Source organism: Canis aureus, chromosome 37 (genome assembly GCF_053574225.1).
Source record: "Canis aureus isolate CA01 chromosome 37, VMU_Caureus_v.1.0, whole genome shotgun sequence".
Classification (NCBI taxonomy): Eukaryota; Metazoa; Chordata; class Mammalia; order Carnivora; family Canidae; genus Canis; species Canis aureus.
Genome location: NC_135647.1, coordinates 4,865,295 through 4,891,950, shown reverse-complemented (window position 1 = coordinate 4,891,950; position 26,656 = coordinate 4,865,295). Strand labels below are relative to the sequence as shown.

General features: G+C 39.7%; 1 long non-coding RNA gene across 10 annotated transcripts in view; it reads right to left on the bottom strand.

Moving 5' to 3' along the window:
- LOC144306390 (uncharacterized) overlaps window positions 1–23,825 on the bottom strand; it is a 208,234-nt gene extending 184,409 nt beyond the window's left edge. For 9 of the 10 annotated variants that reach the window (XR_013373460.1, XR_013373462.1, XR_013373463.1 and 6 more), the window contains exons 1-4: window positions 23,727–23,825; window positions 19,084–19,194; window positions 11,374–11,466; window positions 10,713–10,807 (exon numbers count right to left, since the gene is read on the bottom strand). This is a non-coding gene — a long non-coding RNA (uncharacterized LOC144306390). Of the gene's footprint in view, window positions 1–5,612; window positions 6,896–10,712; window positions 10,808–11,373; window positions 11,467–19,083; window positions 19,195–23,726 lie in introns of those variants that run through there. The other variant, XR_013373459.1, reaches the window with a different exon arrangement.
- Window positions 23,826–26,656: the final 2,831 nt, after the last annotated feature.

The window sequence follows — 26,656 nt, the reverse complement described above, 5'->3', positions numbered from 1 at the left end:
CTAGGGAATAGGAACAGCATCTATAATACACGGTGTCTTTCCTTTAACCTCTCAAAACAACTATTTCCTTTCCTTCTAAGATACTGAGGGCTATTCACATTCCTGGACAGAGCCTCCCTGATATTCTTCTTCACCTTCCAGAGAAAGGAAATAGATTGTACCAATGTACCTGAACCTGGGTTGGAGGACACTTCTCAGGGTGATAACTAGCATCTAAGACCTGGCTTGAACATCTCGAATCTCTTCTGCCTATCGGCATCCTAATTCCTTCACCTTCCTCCCTAACGTTTCAATTGGAGTCTTTGTCTTGGGTCCTCGACTTTGACAATTATTTCTAAAATCATCTTGTCCTAGGAGACCAGCCAAGTCTTCAGACAAATAGAATTTTTGATGGTATAAATGCCAGAGATGCTATAGTTGATAAAATTATGATCCTCCACAAATTTTTCAAGATCTATTTTGCAGTTTGAAATCAAGCCATTTATAATCAAAACTGGATCGTTTCTTCTTATATTAGGATAGGTTTGATTAGAATCAACTTCAGATTCTCAAATAAGTATGCACCATATAATTTGCCCTATTTAAACATGAAATATTAACCAATTCTATTTTTCTTGGCATTTCCTTTCCTGTCTGGCCCTTACCTCAACTTTGATAGTAAAGTTTTTTTTATGCTTATTGTGTCAAGAAAGGTATGTGTGACAGTGGAACAGAAGAAAAGAGAGAAAAAAATTTTCCTCTGGGTGAATTTTAAAATATTCCACTCATAGAGTAATTTAAAAGACTTGTGGCCTAACATAGATTTTTGTGGGACAAAAAGAGTCAGATTTTTTCTTTTCACCATACCCTTCCAAGGGCAAGGAAATAACTTTTTTCCTTTTTCTTTTTTTTTAAAGATTATTTATTTTTTCATGAGAGACAGAGAGAGAAGTAGAGAGATAGGCAGAGGGAGAAGCAGGCACCCTTCAGGAACCCAATGTGAGACTCGATCCCAGGACCTCAGGATCACGACCTGAGCCAAAGGCAGACACTCAATCACTGAGCCACCGAGGTGCCTGTAGAAAATAACTTTTTTAGGCTAAGAAGAGGGAGGACACTCAAACTGGAAGTGAACAGAGTGTGAGGTTGGTGGGCACTCAAGAAAGGGGATTGGTGTTTTACTGCTTCCAAGGTGGAACCTTGAGGAGGCAATACAGTCTCAGATCGGTTTGGGGATATAAGAGAAGAAAGGAGATAACTCTTGTTTCCTGGATAGAATCCTGGGAAATGGTAAGAATCCAGAGAGAAGAAATGCTCCCAACTGTGTCTATGTGGAATGGTCCTTACCCAGTGTGTTGGGATTGTCACTGCCTCCTGTGGGTCAGGATATCATAGTAGGGTCATCAAGAATTACAACAGCATAGATAATTGAAAGAAGGCAACATACAGCAATGAATGGCTTAGTAGATGTCTGTATTGACAGATGAATGGTGTGCATGGAATAGACACCTAGAAGAGGCACCCTCAACGCCCACCATGTTCTGCTGGTGAGATCACAGGGTTGCAGAGAGTGTCGGTGAGGGCTGAATGCTTAGCCTCAAGCTTGAAGGCTATGTCCCAGCTATAATTCAGTTCTATCACTACATAGGAAGTATATTTTTTGACAGGAGATAGCATTCTCCACTACAGGCTACCCGTCATGTCACCAAATTTCTACATAAACTTCTCCTTATATGTAAAACACTATCAATTCTACTCAAGGGAAATAAAAAATTCCACCCAGTTACTTTATCCTACGCAAATTTCATATTTTGTGGGTGATTTTCTGTCCTCCATCAGGTTGGGACATGGCTCCCTGTACACAAAAACTGATTCATAAAAACTACCATTTAGAAAACTGAACAAAAACAGTAGATGAGGTAGGAAGTGCAAAGAATTCCTGATCTGGGAGTGATGACTTACTTCCATGCTGGCCTATACAGTTAACCTTGAAGGAAGATTCTGAAAAACAATAATTATATCCAGTTTTACATGTTTTCTATTATATTGTATTTCTAATTTTACGTGCTCTCTATTATATTGTATTTTACATGCTCTCTATTATATTGTATTTCTTCTTGAAAACCAGCCAGTCATTGCCTGAGTTCATCATTCTTATAATTCCTCAATATAATCCTCAAGAAGCAAATTCATGGGCAGCCGTGCTGGCTCAGCGGTTTAGCACCGCCTTCCGCCCAGGGCGTGATCCACAGAGACCCGGGATCGAGTCCCACGTTGGGCTTCCTGCATGGAACCTGCTTCTCCCTCTGCCTGTGTCTCTGCCTCCCTCTCTCTCTCTCTCTCTCTCATGAATAAATAAATAAAATCTTAAAAGAAAAAAAGCGAATTCACTCTTATAATATGACGCCAAGTGCTTCCTTTAAAGCCAAGGATGTTTACGTACATTGTCCACCTTCCAGGTTGTTCCAAGGGTAGTTCTACTAAATATTTTTCATTGCATAAGAAAGATGACCAGCTCTGCAGGCTGCAACATGTGTCTGCCCCACATAGCCTGACAGCTTAGCTAAGGCCATGTATTTGAGTCTTGTGGTATTATTCAAGCTTCTCTGTTCTTTGTTGGCCTAAGAGATGCCAGGTTAAATCAACAGCATAAAGAAGTTAGAAATTCATTTCTCTCACAAGAGTGAAAAGAAAAAGTCTAGGGGCAGTTAGGTCAGTTCTTCCCAGTCAGTCAAAGACCTGGGTCCTTTCCATCTTGTTTCTCTGCATGTGCAAAAATGTGTGGCAAAGCTGAGTCTCAGGCATGTCCATATTCCAGTTCATGGGGAGAGGAAAAGTCATACAAAATATTGAAGAGCAGGCCTATAAAATGAAACATCATATTTAATTCTAGTCAATCTCCAAAACTTAGGCATATGGTGGCCCAGAGCTTCAAAGGATGTCCCAGCCTAGACAATTGCATTCCAGCTAGAATGCTACCATTGTGGAAGAAGAGAAGACAGGGTCTGTGGGAGTAGTTAACCATCTATTGCTATGAAACAAAGACAGAATAGGCTCTCGTGGGCAATTTTCAGCTTCTGCTAAAGCATGTTCCTTTCCCTTATAGTTTACAGTCTTATTGGAGAAACACACAAGATTAATAAATGTATTATATATAAATAGTCTGTTAAAGACTATGACAACTGGGGATCCCTGGGTGGCTCAGCAGTTTAGCGTCAGCCTTCAACCCAGGGTGTGATCCTCGAGTCCCAGGATTGAGTCCCACATCAAGCTCCCTGCATGGAGCCTGCTTCTTTCTCTGCTTGTGTCTCTGCCTCTCTCATTTGTCTCACATGAATAAATAAATAAAATCTTTTAAAAAAATAAAGGGTATGATGACTATAAACGCAACATGATGTTAAGAACAAAGTAATGAATCCAATCTGACCTTTAGGGATCCAGAATTCTTCTTAGAAGAATATATAAAAGAAGTCCTAAAGGATGAATAATTGTTTTCCTGCTTTGGGGAAGAGAGGGGAATCAAGGGTTGGAGGAGAGAACTCAGTCCACATGAAAACCTGAAGACAAGACAGGGAATGGCACTGCAGGAAAATCAGAGAATCATATGACTGCACATAAAATTTTGTTTGAGAGATGAACTTGTAGACTGTAGAGAGCATGGGGAAATGGAATGCCATGAGACTGAGCAGTTAGATTATAAGGGACCTTACAGTACCTATGACCTCTAACTCTGCAGTCCAGATTTAACCTGAAGACCATGGGGAGGCAAACAGCCCAGACAGCCTCCATCCTGGAAGGGAAGGCAATTTCTTTCTTTCACCTCCCTCCCCAGCCTAGAATGTCATTCTTCAGATCTCCTACCTATCATTGGTCAATACCCCAAAGGTAAATCATCTTCTCATCTGGCCCATGTGAGAGGAAATCTGCATATGTTCTCATTTACAGCTCTGTACTTTTTCCTGTTCAAGGAGAGCCCAGATAATTTGACTCCAGGTAGAGGTAGGGGTAAACCCAGTTGTGCTGGAGATTCACTGTGAATTATAATGTCTCTATAAAATCTCAGCAGTATCACTCCTTGGTAAAGCATATTCTTTTTGTTACATCAATTCAAGGCTGGTAATCATAACCAACGCAGCAAGTATCCTTTGTAAATACTGTTCTCCTAGCTGTACTCTCACAAAAACTATTTTACTGTATTTCCCCAGGGCTATTGCAAATAATATATGACCACTGCTCTTGCCAGGACTGTGAAGGCACGAGCAAATTGTACTGTAGAAAACCCAAGAATGAGGTGAAAAGCCAAAGAATTAAGATAAATGCTCAGCAGTATAGCCATCAAGGTGTTTTTGTTTTGATGCATCTCCATCTTTATCTATTTAGAGAAGAAGGTTGCAGTAGAAGATGGGCTGATTCTCCCTTATTTTTATTAAGGCACCATATGATTTCCATCTTTATCCTTCTTTTCACCTACTGGCATAGGGAATGTTGGCTGTAACCTTGAATTGTTTTGTCCTTCAGGGAGACATGGTTAAGTTCCTGTGCAGGTTTTGTGAAGGAGAATAACAGACTTGACTTTAGTGGCCAGGGGTCTCAGCCACACGTATGTGATGCTGGATCTCATGTCCCTGACTCACATGGACCCCTGGGAACAGTGCTCACTTCCCTCTGCTTGCCACTGGGGCTTCCTTCTGTCAACTGGTACATCTTTGAACTAAAGTCATGCCTTTGAGGTTCCTGACCTTGTATCACTCTCACTCAAAGCTAGTCTCCCCAGATACCCTAATTTCAACACCTGCAGAACAGAACATCTTTCCATCCACCACTCCTAGCACACAACCAACCCTGCTGCTCACCTACCACCATACTTCATCAAGTCTAAGATATCCACTTTTCTCATTTAAAAATATCTGAAATCAAATTTGCCTTACAGTGGGTGGCATCTTAAAATTGCAGCTGCCAGGCAGAAGTTGCAAAAGTTGACCTTGGAATACAATAACTTAGTCCTAAGTGTTTTATATTGATGAAGAGCCTTAACAGGAATCTCTCTGTATATAAAGTAAATGTATTCCTCAAAAACAGTCTCTAAACTAAACTAGAATACTCTACCCTCATTTTTCTTTTCACTTATTTGAAAAAAATCATATTCAATAATATGTCAAAGTCATTCTAAGTATATTTCTAATGCAAACCTAATTTTAAAATTAAATGTTAACATCCCAGAAAAAGTCAGAAGATAAAAATACTGAAACTAAAAATATGATGATCAGCAGATGAAGAGGTGGAAGTAACACATCCTAAGCTTTCGTGATTTGACTTTAGGTTTTCACCTGCTACACATTTACACTTCCAATTTTAGTAATTATTTTACATTCTTATTTTTCTACTATCTGCTATCATTACCATTTGGCGTTCCTCAGACTATTTTGACCCCAGCTAGTAAATCAATCAGTCAATCAATCAATCAATCAGTAAATGTCTTCAAAGAAAATCTCAGCAGCTAAACAGGGCATGTCACGAGGTCAAACAGATCCAAGAAACTCTAACTACTCCTACACTCAAGATGTATTTTAGGTTCTTTGAGCGATAAGTCATAAACACATCCCAGCCCACACAACACAGATGTGCAATAAATGTCATTGCATAATAAAAATTTTATTGACAGATAATGACAGTAATAAATTAATACCAACAATAAAATGCAACATATGACTGTTTCTCATAAGCAGTGTAGGTCTTAAGAGCTCTATGCTTTCATATGAGGGGAGATGGCTAAGGCCGACCTTATCAGAAGGTAACTGGGCTACAGGTGAAGTGCTGCAGGTAGCCCACAGGGTCTCCATGCTCATTAGAATAAGGCACCCCTTCCTCAGACAAATACAATCCTAAATTCTGTGGCTTCCCAAGTAAAATATAGGCTGGATCTTAGCTCCATTCCATACATTTGTCTAGATCCTCTTGTTCGGTTAACATCTGAACAACTATGCATGGCAGCTCCAGAAAGAGAAATTCTAACTGAAAAAGCACAGAACACTTTTCCTGGGCTACAATTTGTTTTCCCAAATTCCTCTTCCAGTCCAACAATGACCATAACTTTTATTTCTTTAAAAATGTTAGTGTCCTCATGCTTAGGGCCATCTCACTCATGACCCAGCAACATGCTTTATTACTTCAGATGACTCTGAAGTCATCTTTTGCCCCCCTTTTTCCCCTCCTCTGTTTAAAAAGTCATCGAATATCCCCACAGAGAATATAAAGTCATAATAAAATTTGTATGAAAAAAAATTAAAAAATAAAATTTGTATGAAAGTATGTATTTTGTATGTAATAATTCACTCTCTGCATTGGTTTTTATTGTCCTCTTTAATTTTCCCAGCCATCTGTGCACTGGTGTGAGCAGTGGCCCATTTTACAGATGAATAAGTTAAGGACCTGAGAGTTTCTGTGACCTATTAGCTCTTGCAGGAAGAAATTATTAAGATTTTATGTATTTATTTATTTATATTTTTATTTTATTTTATTTTTTTTATTTAAGAAAGGGAGAGAGCAGGGTGAAAGGGCAGAGGAAGAGAAAGACTCTCAAGCACACTCCATGCTGAGCAGCAAGCCTGACTTGAGGCTCGATCCCACAACTGTGAGATCATGACCTGAGCCGAAATCAAGAGTCAGATGCTCAACCAAGCCTCCCAGGCATCCCTGAGGGTGACTTTCAAATGGACATTCTGCTGTCCTCTTCACTGTACTTCATGTCTTCCTAATAATTATAGCACTTCAATACTGTTGCAGTTTATAAAATAATCTTCTGTACATTATTTTATTGAACCATGGACTAGGATTGTTTGTCCTATACATCATCTTCTCCTAAATGAGTTTTATAGGTTTATTTTGTTGTTGGTGGTGGTGGTGGTAATTGATAAATCTTAAAAAAAAAAAAAAAAAGAAAAAAAAGAAAAGGAATAAACAATAAGATAGTGAAACCTCAGGATATTGGCCTACAATTAAAAAAATAATTCAGATATTTCCTGGAGTTAAAGAGAAAATTCAAAATTTCATACATACGTAATTACTAATGCTTCATTAATTCTTTGTTTTATTTTTTTCCAAAAGTTTTCATATAAGGAGCACGATTATTCCACAGAAAGACTGAATAATGTTTTTGAATTTTTTGGTCAACTACATTCTTATTTTTCAAGAAGTTAGAGGCTTGGGTTTGATGTTTTATAGATTTATACATATTTTTTCTCTATATGATTTACTTAGCCTACTAACTTCCAATCTAAGTTTATTGGGATGATTTATTGTATTTTTAAACTATTATCTAATTTATATCCAGGAAATTTTGAAAATATTCCTAGAATCACTGACCTTGAACGAACTTTAGTGCTTTAGTGCATGCTACAGGGTTTCTCAATTATTCCTCAATGAATTTGAATCCACAAGACTTTTAGGTGACCTTTAATATTACAATACTACCTGAGTCATGATTATGTAACCTTGTATATTTAGATTTTCAGGAATAGATCTAATGGAAATATATTTTTATTTTTTTTAATTTATTTTTTATTGGTGTTCAATTTACTAACATACAGAATAACCCCCAGTGCCCGTCACCCATTCACTCCCACCCCCCGCCCTCCTCCCCTTCTACCACCCCTAGTTCGTTTCCCAGAGTTAGCAGTCTTTATGTTTTGTCTCCCTTTCTGATATTTCCCACACATTTCTTCCCCCTTCCCTTATATTCCCTTTCACTATTATTTATATTCCCCAAATGAATGAGAACATATAATGTTTGTCCTTCTCCGACTGGCTTACTTCACTCAGCATAATACCCTCCAGTTCCATCCACGTTGAAGCAAAAACTCAAAGACAACCTACAGAATGGGAGAAGATATTTGCAAATGACATATCAGATAAAGGGCTAGTTTCCAAGATCTATAAAGAACTTATCAAACTCAACACCAAAGAAACAAACAATCCAATCATGAAATGGGCAAAAGACATGAACAGAAATCTCACAGAAGAAGACATAGACATGGCCAACATGCACATGAGAAAATGCTCTGCATCACTTGCCATCAGGGAAATACAAATCAAAACCACAATGAGATACCACCTCACACCAGTGAGAATGGGGAAAATTAACAAGACAGGAAACAACCAATGTTGGAGAGGATGCGGAGAAAAGGGAACCCTCATACACTGTTGGTGGGAATGTGAACTGGTGCAGCCACTCTGGAAAACTGTGTGGAGGTTCCTCAAACAGTTAAAAATATACCTGCCCTACGACCCAGCAATTGCACTGTTGGGGATTTACCCCAAAGAGACAAATGCAATGAAACGCCGGGACACCTGCACCCCGATGTTTATAGCAGCAATGGCCACGATAGCCAAACTGTGGAAGGAGCCTCGGTGTCCAACGAAAGATGAATGGAAATATATTTTTAAAAGACTGGAGAACTGAGGCCCTTGTGTGGCTCAGGGGGTTAAGCAACCGCCTTCAGCTCATGTCATGATCTCAGGGTCCTGGGATGGAGTTCTTCAACCTGCTCCTTGCTCAGTGGGGAGTCTGCTTCTCCCTCTTCCTCTGCCTCTCCTCCTGTTCATGCTCATGCTCTCTCTCTCTTTCTCAAATAAATGGAAAAAATCTAAAATAAAAAAAATGAAAAAGAAAAGTCTGGAGAACTGAGGGAGTGCTGCTATAAAGTTAAATGAATTGCTATACACGCACTGTTTAAAACACTGATTAGTCATAGCACTGTGAAAGTGTTTTGCTATTATTATAATGATCATCTGTATAGTTCCTTTATTCACAAAGATTCCTTTGAGCATATATTTTTTCTCTCTTTCTCTATCTGTCTCCCCCAGGTGGACATCTAACATTTTGTTTACCTAGGCCACCACTAAAGGGCATTTGTGATATTTCCAGTTTTAGGCAATTGTGCTATAGAATGGCTGTAAACATTGTGTATATATTTTTGTATCAACATAAATGTTCATGTCTGTAGTATCTTTTCAAATCTGCCCACTGTAAAATTGAGTTTTTTGTTTTCTTATTATTGAATATTGAGTGTTAATTATATATTATTAATATTAGTCCTTTGTCAGAAATGCTATTTGGAAATATTTTCTCCCCATCTGTAACTTGTTGTCCTTAATTCTCCTAGGAGTGTCTTTTAAAAGGAAAAATTATTTAATTCTAATGTAGTCCAATTTATCACCTTTTTTTTCATGAATTAGTGTTTGGCTGACTTATCCCAGGTCACAAAGGTTTTCTCTTATGTTTTTATCTAGAACCATTTAGTGTTACATTCTACATTTAGATCTATGAATCTCTTCTAGGTATTTTTATAAGGTATAAGGCTAAGCTAATTTTGGGGCATATGGCTGCCCAATTCCAACATTATTTTATTAAAATGACTATGCTTTCTCTATTGAAATTCCTTTGCACTTTTGTCAAAAACCAGAAGTTGTATTTGCGTGGGTTTGTACCTGAATTCTATTCCCTACCATCAGTTGTGTCTGTACTTTCAGCAATACCATCCTGTCTTCACTACAGTAGCCTCGTAGTAAGAGTTGAAATTGGGAGATAGGATTCTACAACTAAACTCTCCTTTTTCACAATTGTTTGCCTTTCCTTATGAATTTTAGAATCATTTAGAACTATGAAAAATATTTTTGTATTTAATTCATTCTTCTTTCTTTGGTGTTCTCAACTTTAATGTTCTAAAATTTCCCTTCAGCACTGTTTTAGCTACATCCCACAGATTTCAGTACTTTTTTTTTTTTAAGAGAGAGAGAAAGAGAGCACAAGTAGGGTTGAGAGGGAGGGGCAGAAGGAAAGACAGAAACCCAAGCAGGCTCCACACCGTGCACAGAGTCCAACATGGGGACCGACCTCAGGACCCTGCGATCATGACCTGAGCCGAAATCAAGAGTGAGATGCTTTGCTGACTGAGCCACCCAGGTGCTCAGTATTTTCATTTTAATTCTGTTTACAAAGTTCTATAATTTTCCCTTGAGATTTCTTTCATCCTTGGATTATTCTGGTATATTACTTAATTTTCATGTTTTGACATTTCTCTGTTACCTTTCTGTATTGCTTTCTAGTTTTAATTCCATTTGAGTCAAGAAGATAGTTAGCCTGATCTAAATTTTTCTCACATTTCTTAAGTTTTATTTTGTGACCTAAGTTATGGTCTATGCTGGTGTATGCTTTACATACACACACACAAAAAATGTGTATTCTGATAGTCCTAAGTAGTGTTTGTAAACGTCCGTTATATCCAATAGGTTGATCGTATTTAGTTGTTCTAAATCTTTGACGATTTTCTATCTACTGGTTCTGTATGCTCCAGAGAAAGGACTGTTGAAGTCTTCAGCTGTGTATGGTACAATTTCTCCCTTTAGCTCTGGTAGTAGAGTGGGAGAAGTATAAGTGGACACAACCTCACCCTCTTGAAGCCACAACTTGACCCAACAGAAAGGAGGGCTCACTTTCCCCAGCGTTCTGACTCTTAGGGCATCCTGTAACTATCCCTGCCATTTCTGACACACATAACAGAGGAAAGAATAAAGAAGTGCATTTCTTGACTCTCTAAAAAGGAATCTTCTCATTTCTTAAGCCACAGCTAGAGGTTTCTCCTTGAGCTCTGTCTACACCACTATTAATTTCTGCTTTCCTAATTGTTTTACCTGTAGGTCAGGAGATGCCAGAAAGAAAAAAAAATTGGTTTTACCTTCAAATTCTGATGTTCTTCTCAATTTGCCTGTTGCCATTTACTTGGCACAGTCTTCAAACAGCTGTTCCATGCATGTTGTCCATGTTTCGTAGCTGTACTCAGGCAGAAAAAAGTGTGTTTACTCCATCTTACCTGGAACCAGAACTCTGAACATTTCCATTATATACATACATATTGTGCTCCTGGAAGGCAGGCCCCCGGATATCTAGAATGGTATCTAGAATATTACTCTTTTTTATTCCCTGGATATCTAGAATGGTACCGGGGACATAGTTCTGTCCCTGCAATATTTATTGACTAAAAAAAACATAACATTTCTCTAATGGCATATGGTTTATAGTCTATAATATCAGACAAATGCCAACTTAAATTATTTTTAAATATTAATTTATTTGTGAGAGACACAGAAAGAGAGAGAGGCAGAGAAATAGGCAGAGGGAAAAGCAGGCTTTTCACAGGAGCCTGATGTGGGACTCGATCCCGGATCCCAGGATCATGTCCTGAGCCGAGGGCAGCCAGTCCCCCAACCGCTGAGTCACCTAGGCGTACCTGCCAACTTAAATTAAATCTTCTTTATGAAATTATGATATTTTGAAAAGCCCCAAAGCCAGTTTTTTATGCACTTATTGATTCAAAGTGTAAAAATATCTCCACTTACCTAATGAAATGGAGAATGGCAGACTTCCCACAATCTTGGAAGATTATGGGATCTAAATATGGAAGGTTGAATCTAGGAACCAACTCACATGATCTGAAATTCATAGAACAATGGTTGTCAGAAAGAAAGAATGAAGAATTATACCAGAAAAGAGACAGAAATATGACTAGTTATAAGGAAAGAGTAATGTTAAACCAGATTGCCACAAAGTTGGAAATCTCTCCTTTCTGTTGTAGAACAGCATATCATTTTAAATATGGCTTAACTATTGTCTGACCAAGTCAGTAAGGTTGGAATCTTTCTGATTGCATAAGAGGCTACACCATGAACATCTGACCAGTCTTCTATAATTATTTTTATTACAGTAGAGCCCAGAAAGAGTTTTTATAGCAAACCATTTAGAATTAAACTAAAATTCATTAAATATGTCCTATGGACATATATTTTAAAATCTCAGAAACTAAAGTCCTGACATACTTCATTAATTCCTTTTTAGATGGTGCACATTATTATGCATCTCTGTTGACATTTTTATTTATCTGAATATAAATACTGAGCTTACAGAATACTTCAGAGTATGCAAAGTTGTCTCTACCCCTCCTCAAGGTTGATCACCTTGTACAGGAGGCTAGAAAAACACAGCAGCCCATTAAATAGCACTTCATGATCCCCCAGACTAGACAGGAAAAGAAGGCGTGTGTAAGTGTGTGTGTGGGGGGGGGGAGTGTGTTTGCTTATGCATGCACACTGTCCACCCCTTCCACTGAGTAATAGCTTCCATATCAAACATTCTACATTGTTACATAGATTTCATTACCAGTTTCTTTTTTCTTTCTTTTCTTTCTTTCTTTCTTTCTTTCTTTCTTTCTTTCTTTCTTTCTTTCTTTCTCTCTCTCTCTCTCTCTCTCTTTTGTTTACAGTCAATAAAACTAAAAGACTACCTACAGAATGGGAGAAGATATTTGCAAATGACATATCAGATAAAGGGCTAGTTTCCAAGTTCTATAAAGAAATTATTAAACTCAACACCAAAGAAACAAACAATCCAATCATGAAATGGGCAAAAGACATGAACAGAAATCTCACAGAGGAAGACATAGACATGGCCAACATGCATATGAGAAAATGCTCTGCATCACTTGCCATCAGGGAAATACAAATCAAAACTACAATGAGATACCACCTCACACCAGTGAGAATGGGGCAAATTAACAAGGCAGGAAACCACAAATGTTGGAGAGGATGCGGAGAAAAGGGAACCTTCTTACACTGTTGGTGGGAATGTGAACTGGTGCAGCCACTCTGGAAAACTGTGTGGAGGTTCCTCAAAGAGTTAAAAATAGACCTGCCCTACGACCCAGCAATTGCACTGTTGGGGATTTACCCCAAAGATACAAATGCAATGAAACGCCGGGACACCTGCACCCCGATGTTTATAGCAGCAATGGCCACGATAGCCAAACTGTGGAAGGAGCCTCGGTGTCCAACGAAAGATGAATGTTTTTTTGTTTTCGTTTTTGTTTTTGTTTTTGTTTTTGTTTTGGTCAAACCAAATGTAACGAAAATTACATGGGAGGGAGATAAAATTAGAGGTGTGGTTTGGAGAGCCATTATCCTTTCATATATGTTGGGTCAGAGATTAAACTGCAATTTCAAGTTTAAGTAGAGTGGTATAAATGACATAACAGGACTTTAGTATGTTCAATGAAACACATAAAGGAAGATAGGATAATTGCTCAAACTGCTTGATTATCTTTTAAATGACAGAATAACAAAAAACAAAACAAAACAAAAATCTCATCGGGGAGATCAGGAGATCACCCCCTTAGAATAACCTAACAAAATTAACTCTGAGGAAAAAAATGTGCTGAATCCAAGTGGATGTGTTGAGTAATGGAAAAGTAGCATTAGAAACAGGTTGAGAGTAAATTCCTACCCTGCTAGCTCACCAGCATCTCTTCAATTTCTTTACTGATAAACTGAGGATAATTATACCTCCACGAGCTGTCCTCAGGTTGTTGTAAGGTTTAAATAAGATGATGCAAATAATGCCATTTTCACCGTCTGGATCATATAAACACATTCGGTAATGCTAATTGCCAAGACAGGGTCAAAGAAAAGAAAGAACAGAGAGGACAGGAAGATACTGGAAAAAACCCAGAATTAAAATATCCCCATTTACAAGAGGGTGGAGTGTGAGCCACGCTCATCTCTGACATGCAAGGCAGCATAGTCCCTGCTGTTTAAAAATAAATGTAGGTCCAGACTCTATAAAATGCATTGGGAAATGCAAAAAGAAGTCCTAACCATAAAATGATTTTTTTTTTCTTTAAAGTTAGGGGAAGGAGTGTGGACTGACAGTGGTAAAGACAGATATTTTTAAAGTCATCTTAAGGTTTAGCTGTAGTATTAGCATTCCTATTTGGTGGCAGATTCAGATAAGTAATTAATGATAGCACACATCTCTATCATTGGCATGGGGCATAGGAATATCCATTTTTCATGCTATAAACAGAAGTATGAAAGGCATCTAAACCATTCCACCTTAAATTACTAATTTCTGAGCTCAAGTCATCAAACTAAGATTTGAACAAAATCCTCACACACCTCAAGAAAGAGATTTCCATTTCAGAAGTGAATATCTACACAACCCAATTCCCTGGGAAGCTGCCCGCCCCTGAAATGTCTACAATTCATCTTTCACAACCACAAATTACTAGAAAAGTTGCCAGCTTATTCTCTGCAAGATTTCTGGAAGAGTTTGCTGGCCCGCTATGTCCTATCTTGAGGTTTGCAAAAGCGAAAGGACAGTTTGACAAAGCCGTGTCAGGGAAATATTATTCCACCAGCAAGCCAAAGGTCAGACTGCAGTTGAAGCAGCAGTTGGCCTGTCAAGGGTGAACACTCCCTGGTTTCATCTCGCAAGCAAGGAGAAAATCAATCCCTTAGGAATCTTCAAGTGCAAAAGTTTAAGTCAGGACAAAAAAAAAAAAAAAAAAGTAAATTTGTTTTGCCTTTTTTTTTTTTTTTCCCTGATTGGTCAGCAGACAGCTTTGTTTGTTTTGTTGACCACGTAACTTTTTTCTCCATGTCAGTAACATTAGACATTTCATGTTTTTTTAATGTGCCTTTTCTCTCTCCCTGGTCTCAAAATATGCCAAAAACAGGGAAACTAAATGTACGTTTGGACCCCAGGAAAATCACTAGCAATGACTACCCAGATGTTGATTCCAATGACTTCAAAATTGGAGAACAACCCAAGTGATTTGCCCATAATTGTTTGCATAAAGATAACTTTGTAGCTACCCACCTAATTTCCTTAAGACTCATGGGCCTGGATGCAGGTTCTCTGGAAAATATAGCCCTAAATGCAATGTAACACTTTGGGAGAATTACAATGAAAACAGCTTTCTTATCCTGAGACCAGGATAGTTGCTAGAATTTGACTGAACTTTCAGTTTGAATTCTAATGAAGAGCACTTTACCTTTTCCCATCATTTCATTAATAGCATTGTGTTTTGGCTTCCTTGTTTTTGTTGCTCTGTTGTTACCATGCTCTTCACCTGACTTCGCTAGTGGTCTGTTTGGTTTAGCCATGTTATGATACTGCTTAGGTTTCATGATCTGAATTATAAAAACAATACATTCCCATTGTGCAGAAAATAATCTAACCATACAGAAAAGTCAAACCCCCAATTGATAACTGGAAACCGAATGGAATTCTTAGGCCCTCCCTGAGAGACTCAGCCCCAAGCCAGTGCCAGGTTTTTTATTTCAGTGCGAGGAAGAATTCAAGGACCAATCAGAGGAGAAAATGTAGCAGCAGGAGCTTTATTGCAAAGTGAAAGTGCACACTCAAGGAGAGAGTGTGGGCGCATTCAGAAGGAGGATCTCAGGTGTGCCAGTGGATGTGGGGCTCTGACTCTTCTGGGTGGTTATAATTGGACACAGAATATTTGTGTCAAGTTCTAGGAATAGGCAGGGATTTCCAATAACTCTGCAAGATATTGCTCATGCTCTATGCTAGCTGCTATGTCCAGGCGCAGTCTGACTTTTGCCTTGAGAATACCCCATGTACAATCAAGATCTTTTGGGTGCCTCTAGCGCCCCCCCAGTGGAGGGGCCGTTTCCAGTCGCTTGCAAAATAACTGGGTCTTGGTGCTCATGTGTTTCATGGGCTTGAGCAGCAACCGGATGCTTATGGCCATAAGACTCCGCAGGACCATGACAGGGTTTACTCAGTTGTCAGGATCAGTTCCCCATCTTTTGTTTCTCCTACAGTGCCCCAACATTTCCCTTTTCTACCTGCCTCACAAACAGCAAATCTTAGCTATGCTGACTTGAATCCTTTTCACCCCTACTAGCAATACCTCCGTCTTGCCCAGGGACTGCGGCATAGCTTCCTGCCCTCTCCCTGCCTTCTCAGACTGTGAGCTTTCTGTTTCTCAGGCCATAGCCATCAAAGCCAGGTCAGACTATGCTCCTTTGATGCTTGCAACATTCTGGTGGCCTCCCCTGCCTTGAGATGGACTCTGAAGTTCTTCTTTTTGCCAACCAATCCCCATGTAAACAGCTGTCTCCTTTCTGGCCTTCCTCCCTTCACACTCACTACTCCTCGAGTTCCCAGACACCCTCCTGGCCAGAATCTGCCCTGGCTGACACCTTACCTGGGAGACTTTCCCCAGATACTTGCTTGTCCTCCTCTGCATTCAGATCCCTGCTTGGAGGCCAGCTTATCTAAAATAGCAGTCCCTGTCCCTCCAGATTCTCTTATCATCTGTAATGTTTTCCTAATAGTATTCATTACAGATACTGTATTTTCTTTGCCTCCTTCCTAGAAGATGAATTCTACAAGGGCTAGGACTTGTTTACAGTTATAGTCTCAGCACTGGACTCGACAGCACCTGACATGAGCAGGCATTAAATATTTACTGAATGAAACTGACTCCCCCGAAGTGACCACTATCAATATTGTGGTGTAGGGGCACCTGGGTGGCTCAGTGGGTAAAGCATCTGCCTTCAGCTCAGGTCATGACCTCAGGGTCCTGGGATCAAGCCCCACATCAAGGTCCCTGCTCAGCAGAGAGATAGCTATGAATCTAGTTAATCAGTGTATCAAAACTATTTGTCCCATAAATCCCTGGAAGTTGGAAATAGTTCTTTTCTGCCATTATACCCCAAAGGACAAATGTCAGGTACTTGAATGAAACTCTATGGGCAGCAACTTTCCCATTTCTAATTAAATAGCGCTGTGGTGAAGATTGATCTAATTGACTCTTCCATTTTGAATCTTTAGGGTGCTTGGAGTTCTCTGCTCCTATCCTACAAACCCTGATGTTGGGTCGTAAGCCCTCCATCTTGTATCCTTGCTACTTGGGTCTGCTTCCTGCTTTGTTTCTGTTGCCCCTGTTTGCTGTGGAACTGGGTTCTACTCTCCTTCTCCTCTTTCATGTTAAGTGGATTCCACTGCTACATGCAGCAGCATGGCACTGATTGCCTCACTGGTTCTAGGTTTGCTCAGTATTTCCCCAGACTGGATCCCTTTGATTGTGGATATCTATACACAACTGAACCTCCAGCTGCATGTACCCTAAGCACATGGAACTTGTCTATCTTATTTATGGCTCTATCTGCTTTGCATCTCTGCATTCGGAGATGCTAAACAGGTAGTTTTAAATGAGTAAATAAAGAAGTGAGTGGACTAAAGTAAATCTGCCGTATTTCTGTTTGAATTTTGCTTCTGTTTTCAACCTGCTCCTAAGGGAAAGAAGCACCCATCCTGCATTTCACTAGGCATCTGCTAGCTTTTGGCTGATTTTCCTTCCTCATTTCACTTCTACTTTTGTTTCCTCTGTTCAGATAGACAGCTTCAACCTGAGAGGTCCTCTAACTCCTTTAAATGCTGTTGCTCTGTCAATAAGACTGGAAATAATTAGGAAGTATAGCACCTGTTGCTACTGGTGATGTCAGGAAGTGGGTGTTTGCTTGCATTGCTGGTGGAAATGCATAGTGTTACAGCTCTGGAAAACAATCTGACAGCACCAATTAAAATACACAGACTCTCAAACCAGAGGTTCAACTGTGAGAATCTCTACCATAGGGAAAAAAAAAAAAAAGAGGCAATTTCTATATAAAAGGCCATTTATTACTGGATTGCTTATAATAGTTTAGAAAACTGGAAATAGATGCAAATAAAGGACAAACGATTTAATAAACAATGTGTATCCTCATCATAATGCAACCGTGAATTCATGCAACAGCAGATTACTGAAGGGATTCTTGAATGAGAGAAGCAGACTGTAGAAAAGCTTGCATATGATGATATCACTATAAAATGAAACAATTACCAACTTTTCCATATATATATGCATATTCTTTGTAGAATTACATGAGTACAGGGGGGTGCCTGGGTGGCTCAGTCTGTTAAGTGTCTGCCTTTGGCTCAGGTCATGATTGTGGGGGCCTGGGATTGAGCCCCATATTGGGCTCCCTGCTCAGTGGAGAGTCTGCTTCTCCCTCTCTCTCTGTCCCTCTACCTGCATGTGTGGGCTTTCTCTCTGTCAAATAAGTAAAAAAAAATCTTTTTAAAAAAAGAACACATGAGTACAGAGACAAATACAGATAAATCCTTATGAGATGTAAATATTGATGCATGTGTGCCCTGAGTATGGATAGAAGTGAGAAGAGTGGTATTGATGTTAGTGGAAGGGGAGAGAGAAAGATGGAAACCAAGTCTTCTCTCTTTCAAAAAAGACTACTTCTTAAAAAGCACATAAATTTTCACATTCATCCATTTCTATATAAATAATAGCAAGCACTCAGATGGTTCTTACTTTATGCCCAGTATTGTTTTACTGTCAAATAGACTAAATCATTTAATCTTCCACCAGCAATATGAGGTAGTTACTATCAGAAACCCCCTTTTCACAGACAATGAAACTGAGACACAGGGAAATTAAGGACAAGCTAAAGTCAAGTCACACAGCTGGAAAGTAATGGTTTGAATTTGAATCCAGACAATCTGGCTCCAGAGACCATATTCTTTTCTCTTTTTTTAAAGATTTATTTATTCATTTAAGAGAGAGAGAGAGAGAGAAAGTGTGAGCTTGAGTGCAGTGGGGAGAAGCAGAGGAGGAAAAAGAATATTTCAAGCAGACTCCACGCTGAGCATGGAGCCCTCGTGGGGCTCAATCCCACCGTGCCCAAGATCATGACTGGACTTGAAACCAAGAGTTAGTTGCTCAACGGACTATGCCACCCAAGTGTCCCCAGAAACCAAATTCTTCACCTGTATGCTATGATGCCTCACAAGGTATGTGCCATGTATAAAGAAAAGAAATAAAAAATAATTCTTAAAGATGCACACACAAAGTGGAAATTAAAATAATATTGCTTTTAATATGTAAATGATGAATCACTTAATTCTACTTCTGAAACTAATATTACACTATATGTAAACTAAAATTTAGATAAAAACTTGAAAAAAATAAAAAAATAATTATATTGTTTCTAAGCTGCATTTCCCTAAACCTGACTGATCTTTTCCTTCATTTAGAACTGATTGCATTTTTTTAAGTTTTAGCTTTAAGTATATTTTACATGAGCTAATATTACTTTTTAGCTAATGTCTGGTGTTCTGAAGCATTAACTCCTCCTGGGTTGTATCAGTTAAACCCACAATGATCTTGGTCAACACAGTCATCAAAATACCTCAGTATCAAGGGTCTCATTTCAATAGGAGAGTGTAACTACTTGTTGCAGGTGCTTTTCCCATACAATCGATCCTCTTCTTCAGCGGAAGGTAGATTATCCAAAAGTTCTCTGGGCCAGAATGAAAGAAACCCACCGTGATTAGTGCGAGGAGTTTACAGTATGTTGCTCTCTATTTCATGAAAAGGGACCAAAGTGAAGGCAATAGCACTCCCCAAAATGGAAATTAGAACAAAATCTACATAAATGACCACCTGGAGAATGACTTGCTATAAGGGGTAAGCTTGCAGCGTGAGACCCGGATTCAAACCCAACTCCGGGTGGATCTAAGTTCTTCCCAGGGAGAAACTATATACCAAGAGGCAGTCTTCGAGTCCTCATTCAATCAGGTAACCTTCAGAGCTTTGACTTGATTTCTCCTGAACTCACTTACCCAGTAGTTTCTTCTCAACCAGAGGAAATTACTGATCTGGCTCACTTGAGAGACCTGTCATCCACTTTAAATTCACTCCCTGATATTCTGGTTTCCAAATCCACTTTGGTGAGTTCCTTTGGCCTGAATTTGTGCTCCAAAGTCTAATCACCTCTCAGGGAGCTGCTCAGTGGAGATTCTGGGCTCATGGAGAGGAAGCTTCCCTCCTATGTCACCTCCCAGGCCTTGTCGCCATGCATCCAGGCTCCCTCCTACAATTTGACATCTATGAGCTGCAATGCCTCTCAGCCAAGAGCCTCTGACCACAGAACTGTCTGTCTTTAAAGATACATCTTGATCTTGACATGCATCAAAATGCATATTCAGGCTTTAGAAGCATGTGCCTGAGGTGATTCTAAATGATGGAATGGAAGAGGGACAAAATGAAAGATTCTTTCATTCTCAAATAGATTGGGCATGCATGTGAATGCCCAGAGGAGGCCTCTGATTGACAGAGAAGCTATATATTGGGACAGAGGTTAGAGGTAGACAGAGAAGTTTCAGAATTGTCAATGTAGTCATTGTCACTAACGCATTCAGCCAAAAGAGGCCACAAAGAGATGTGGGGAGAAGGAAGGAAGCCAAGGGGTCAAGGACAGACTCTTCTGAATGGAGAAGAAAGACTCGGGAAGAGGAAGAGAGATGAATAGAAAGAAGTAGCATCTGCAGTGAATGCCTTTGCTAAATACGAATGAGCGGATTAGCAGGGTAGCTGGAAGAATGGGTGGGTTGACATCAGGAGAAAATCAATGGCTCTTAATTAATACCACCCCAAAGAGTAAGGATGATGGGGGCAGAGAAATGGATGATTTACACCAAAGAAGGGGTCAATCCTGGTAAGAATAAATTATACCCTTTATAGATGGCCAGGCACACTGTGGCTTTTGTCTTATTTTTTTTTTTTTATTTTAATTTCTAACTATTGAGTTTATGAGTAGAGGAGCATATGAGCACAGAACAGGAGCCATTCACATCAAAACAACAGTCTGCCTTCGTAAATAAAGTAAGCTGCCATTACTAAAATAGGGAACAATGGCTAGGTGACCCTGACGCCCAAGAACCAAAGGTCAACTCACTGAAAGGCTCTTCACATCATACATGCTTACTATAGCCTGGCCCCGTTCCATCTGTCATGACTTCATTCTGCACTCCAGGTTTTCTCCTGCCACGGGAAATAACAAATCTGAAAATCTCATTTTAGAAATCCATGGGAAAAAAAAATATTAAAAATATAAATTTAAAGAAGAGAAAGGTTTAACTGACTTAAGAAGAAGATGCTCATAGGTGTTTAAATATACCCTTCACATATGCAATGGGAAGAACATTTATTAGCTCTTTATAAAAAAAAGCACAGTAGTGAGTGATATAAGAAATAGAAAAGGAAAAAGAAGTTTGAACACAAAGCCATTCGTTAGGCTCACAATTTAGGCCCTCTGAGAACATTGTGGAAATGGGTTGCTGAGGTCCTGTCTGACCAGTACCGGACAGAACAGAGCAGGGCGAAAAAAATATGAGTTGGCCTCCAAAATATCTGCTATTTTCCCCTTCTGATCATCAAACAAGGAAAAAGAAATGTTGAATATTGAACTCCCTAGAAAAGACACTCTAAGATAGAAAAGACACAATCTCGGTGTGTTTAGCCAGCTTTCAGTTGTCAGTTTTGATGCAAAGTGCTGAAGACATTTAGAAAGGCTAATATTTAAAATCACAGAGCTACCAAAAAACTGACTTAACAGAATTGTCCTAGCTCTTCAAGCTTAGAAACAAACTATTTAGATATGAAAATGAAAATCAGGATTAAATTGACTCAAATGGTAATTGATGACAAGGGAAATAAATGGTATTTATTTGGTGCCTTGTTAATGTATTATTTTATAGCTCTTCATTAGCAGGGAGCTAATCAGTCTTTTCTTCACTGCGGTAAGCAATCCAGAGAAGTGTTCTAATATTTCTATTAGCCTTTGGCAGCATAGTGTTGAGCAAAATCAAAAACAAAATTGATGTGTAGAAATGGGTTGTGAGATTTTTTTTTCAAAATTTTTACGGTTTGGATTTTGTTAATTTCTTTTTATCTCTATTCCCCCGGTTATTTGCTTCTTAGTGCTTCCCCACTTTGCTGAAGCCCCTGCTACCAATACTACCTCGTGATGGTTTCCAAACTTTAGGTACAGATTTTCAGGAAGAAATAACAAGAACTATATGAAAGGATCTCTATTTCAAGAGTTATACACTAGCACTCAACCAATAGAAATTATTATTAGAAATATTTACTGGGTACCCCTGTGTCGCTCAGTGGTTTAGTGCTGGCCTTTGGCCCAGGGCATGATCCTGGAGTCCCAGGATCGAGTCCCACATCAGGCTCCCTGCTTCTCCCTCTGCCTGTGTCTGTGCCTCTCTCTCTCTCTCTCTCTCTCTGTGTGTGTGTGTGTCTCATGAATAAATAAATAAAATCTTTTTTAAAAAGAAATATTTACTGAAAAAAAGCCTGTAAAAAAAAAAAAAAACTGTGTCTTTACCCATCCAGAGCAAACGATTATTATAGGAAAACCACAGTATAAATCACAAGATAAAAAGAGCAACCAGAATAAATGAATCATTAGTGACCTATGAAGATTCAGTATTTGTTTTAGGTTGGCTTCCTCAGACTTGAAAATAGGATGATGGGTCAGGGACTGTACATGTGGCCCTAGCTGAGGGGGGGTGCCCACAAGATCCTGGGGCATGACAGGGAGTATGTGTTACCTGCTGGTACAGCTTACCTATCCCCCTTTGTTTGCTTATGCCCAGTCTTGAATTAGAGATATCAGTGTGAGGAGAGCTTAACATCTCCCATGTGAAGACAGATTGCTGCTGGGCCCATTTAATCTTATGATTTGGTAGATCTAGAGGTCCACATTGTGATTTTCCTAAATGGGCTTTTTGGAAACTCTACGTGTTTGGATATAAACTCCACATGTTTTTCTATTCTTCCCAGCAAAGATATCTCTAATGCAATGAGGTTTCCTGGGTTCTATTGCCCACACGGAAGGCTCTCTATACCACAGCTTGGGCCTGATACAGAACCTTATCCTACTCAAGGGTCCACACAAGTTGGGAACCTTCTGTGCCATTTGGTAAATTGGTTGGAGAAGTCACCTAAAGTTGAAAGGCCTTGAAGAGGCCTATCAAGCATTACCTTTCCTTCCTGGTGGTAACAGGTGTAATACACAGCTAATAAATATACTTATATCTGGCCAGCTGCAAACGGGCCAACTGTTTGAATGGTGGTAGTTGACTGTGATCTTCCAAGATCTTTTGGATTTTTGTAAAGACCAGAGTAGAGTATTAAATGTGAATGTAAGGGAAGCAACAACCTTCCAATCGCTTAGGTCAGTAAGTGTGGCAAAACTCTGTCAATGTGTAATGCAGTTTTATATTTACTACCTTGACTTGGGTAGGCATGAAAGGATGGTTTTAGAACTTCAGCTTGGCTTCCCCACTGTGGCAGCTCTAACCCCATAGACCAAGAAATCAACATGATGGTTCCCAAATATGAACATGCCTATTATAAATTTGGGTGCTGGGAACATAAACATGGGACAATGAACTTCCTGTGACCTGAACCGGAACTGGAACCAGGACTCCACTCATTATCTAACCCCACTCAAAGTCTGCCATTTCTCAAAATGTTGAGGTATTTTCCTTTCCTCAGTGTATGGTTACTTGAGGATATGGCCACAGGTACCCTTAGGGGAAGATCTGGAGCAACCGGTGCTATATTTACAAACTGAGATTTTTATGGGGCTCCCTCCTTCTGGGAATCTTGTCTCTGCTTCAGTCTATGAACTCTGGGTTTAGAAGCTGGCTAAGTTACAGAAGGCAAGGGAGCTTGGCTTCTTACCAGATGGTTGCCCTCCATCTCCTGACCACCCTTTTAAAATTTCTTCTGTGTCTGCTGAACAATACTCAGGCTGGCTGACCATCTATTTTGCCCTCAGAAAGCCTATGTTCAACCAACCATCTCTGTAGTTTTCTGCAGGTCAATTTCCCATGGCTGTCATTCCAACCTCATTGCTCTTTATGATAATTGTGCCCGCCTCACTTATAACAGTTAAATGTTGCCACCTGGGTTCTCACTGCAGGACCTTCCCATCTCCATTGCTATCAGGGAACCTTAGTTTTTGAACAATACCTCCTATTATATCAGCCCCTTGGACAGCCACCATTGGGCTTCTCAATGATGTTGATGCTTCTCTCAAGAAGCTCATTGCCTGTTGCTGTGGAAATGGAGTATATCATGGAGAATTCCATGGAACATAGTCAGCCAATGGGATTTCTGGTCTATATCGTGGTATGCACATTCTGGAATGCCTTCTACTGAGTGGCCTTTTGATTTTTTCTATTCCCTGCCATTGCAGTTCTGTACTTTCATTTTACTTCCTTAGGCCATCACTTTCCTAAAATGTCCCAAAGCCATTCTGGCAGCATGTTAGCACTGCCTCTGGGACTCCTATCTCAAGGGATAGTGCTCACTTTGACCAAGTATTCTCATATTAGAATCCCATATACTTTTTCCTAGCTCATATTGGTATGTGCTGCTTCCATCTTATAGTTCCTTCAGAGTATAGAACACAGCAGGTCAGCATTTCGTCAGACAGATAATGTTTCACTTAACCCTAGTTAATGGTCTGTTGTCCAGGAAGAGCTGTGTGGGCATATCCTGAGTGGGGCACACTTTGTCTTGAAGAGGAGATCTTTGCAATGTCGTAAAGCAAAGAAGGAGAGGGACTAGTCTTGAGTGAGAAGGAATGGACCACTTTTGCCAGCCCAGAGGATTCAGAAGGATCTAAAGATTCAGGAGTTTGAGTGCATTGACCCATATATCCTATCCGCAGTCTCCCTCAGATTGCTCTTCCTTCCATCAGGGCCCTCACCTTAGCACAGAAGTCTTTTTGGGACTTAGAATTCAACTTTCTCTAGGACACACTTTTACAACTGCATTCTAGATTTCCCTTCCTCTTTCTTCATAAGATGATAATTTTTTTATATTTGCAAGGAAGTACTCTAGCTATTACTTTTTTGCTTTATTTCTTTTCTCATAGAAGTCAATTTTAGGGAGTGTCATACACACACACAGACATATACACACACACGTCAGTGTGTATCACTCTTTGCTTTAAACTAACTAATCTCCCTCATCTTTGCTTCTCCACTGCATTGCTAGCCACCCATCACAGCCATCTGATCTTATAATTTCTATTTTTCTGGAACCTCTCAAATGCCTGGGGTACTTTACATGTTCATACATCCCTTCCACTGCTACCTCATTCCAGTTCCCCAGTTCCCCATGGGTGGAAATTCTTGTAATATGACACTACTTTCCAGGAGTTATCAGTATTTTGTTGACCTAGAGCAATGCAGTCCCTGGTGTAGGGGGGCTGGCAAATGATCCAGCTCCAAGATGTCTTTTAGAGTCTGTTTCTTAGGACCACCCCTAGCACTAAGTGCCTTACATTGGTTTCTTGAGAAACAAACACTAAAATGGAGATTTATGTTTAGATGGCTTACTAGGGTATGCTCTCAGAAACACTTGTAACAAAAAGAGGGAAGCTGGATTGCCCAGGGAGAGGAGTTGCACTTAGGTGTACTTATAACAGAGGCCTCAGGTGATCTCACAGGAAGCTCTGAAGTGGGGATGGTCCCACAGAGATGTTCCTAATAGAGACAAGGGGGCCCAGAATTATAGTCCTAAATTGACCAGTTATTGAATGTGGCCTGTGTCCTGAGTGAGGGTATAATATTAGGCAAAACTGCTTATTTTGGCTGAGGGAAATTCTTGGGGGTAGGAGTCAGCTATGAACTGTCAACAGGCACCATTCTTCAGCCACTGGGGAAAAGATTACCTCATATCTCAAAAGTGGATCTTGGTAGCACAGCAGAGTATCCACTATGATATCAAAGCAACAGGAAACATCTAGCAATAAAGAAAACTGATGTAGGGAAAAACATTAGGGTTCAAAGCCCATGACCAAAAAAGAATTCTTGAGACATCTTTGGTGCAAAAAGGTGATTTTATTAAAGCACAAGGATAGGACCCATGGGTAGAAAGAGCTGCACTGGAATCATGAGGAGTGACGCATTATATACTTTCAAATTGGGAGGGAGTTAGTAAGAGCGTAAGCCTATAAGGAATCTGGAAGCAAGGTTACCAGGACCTTGAGGGTGCTAGCTTTTGTTGGGAAAAGGTCATTTATTACCATCTAATAAAACCTTAGTCACGAGACCCTTCAGGTGTATATCAATAGGCCATATGCTTGGGGGATGATTGCCAACACGTATCTTGCGGGGTAGAGATAAAAAAAGGAATTTTTATACATTAAAGTAGGCTTATAGGATCCTGGGGATTGGGCTAAGATTGCCTGTTGCCCTTAGAATATTATTAATATCGAGGCAGTTGAGTCCCTGGAGGAATGTCACTCTGCCTGTTTCAAGGACTTGTCAATGGTCTGTAGGTAGTAAGAAAATTTAATAATATTTCTTCTGCCTTTGTTTCCCACATCAAAAACCAGGTAATCTGCTCTGTGCCTCAGATGGCTGTAGCCCAAAATAACTTTCACACGCAAATCCTGGATGACATCCCTCTTAGCCAATCAATCAGGCAGAGCTGCCTTGACCTTCACCTTCTCAAAGAAGAAAAGTTGCCAATAACTTGCCAGAGCAGGGCGTATTTTCTTCTGTAGCAAAGTTCTTCCATAGTAATTGGAGTCAGAATGGGGTAAATTACCTCCCACCAATGTTCCTGAACATGTCTTTATACACTATGAGTAACTACCTGGTAGACTGCAGTCCCACTTAATTAACATCCATGCTTCCTCTGATCTGGGAGACAGAATGAATTCCAGGGGATTCTAGTAGACTTGTTAGACTTTAGCAAAGCCAAATGCTCCACATAATTAAATGTAGATTGGGAAGAATTCTGCCTGAAAATCAGAGCGAAACAGCATAACATATGGCCCGGGTGTCAAATTTAAAAGGATATTTGTAGAAAGAAGTGTGCCTATCTGGAGGCAATTGGCCATAAAGCTCATGAAAAGGAAATCTTGGAAGAGTTTCAAGGTTAAA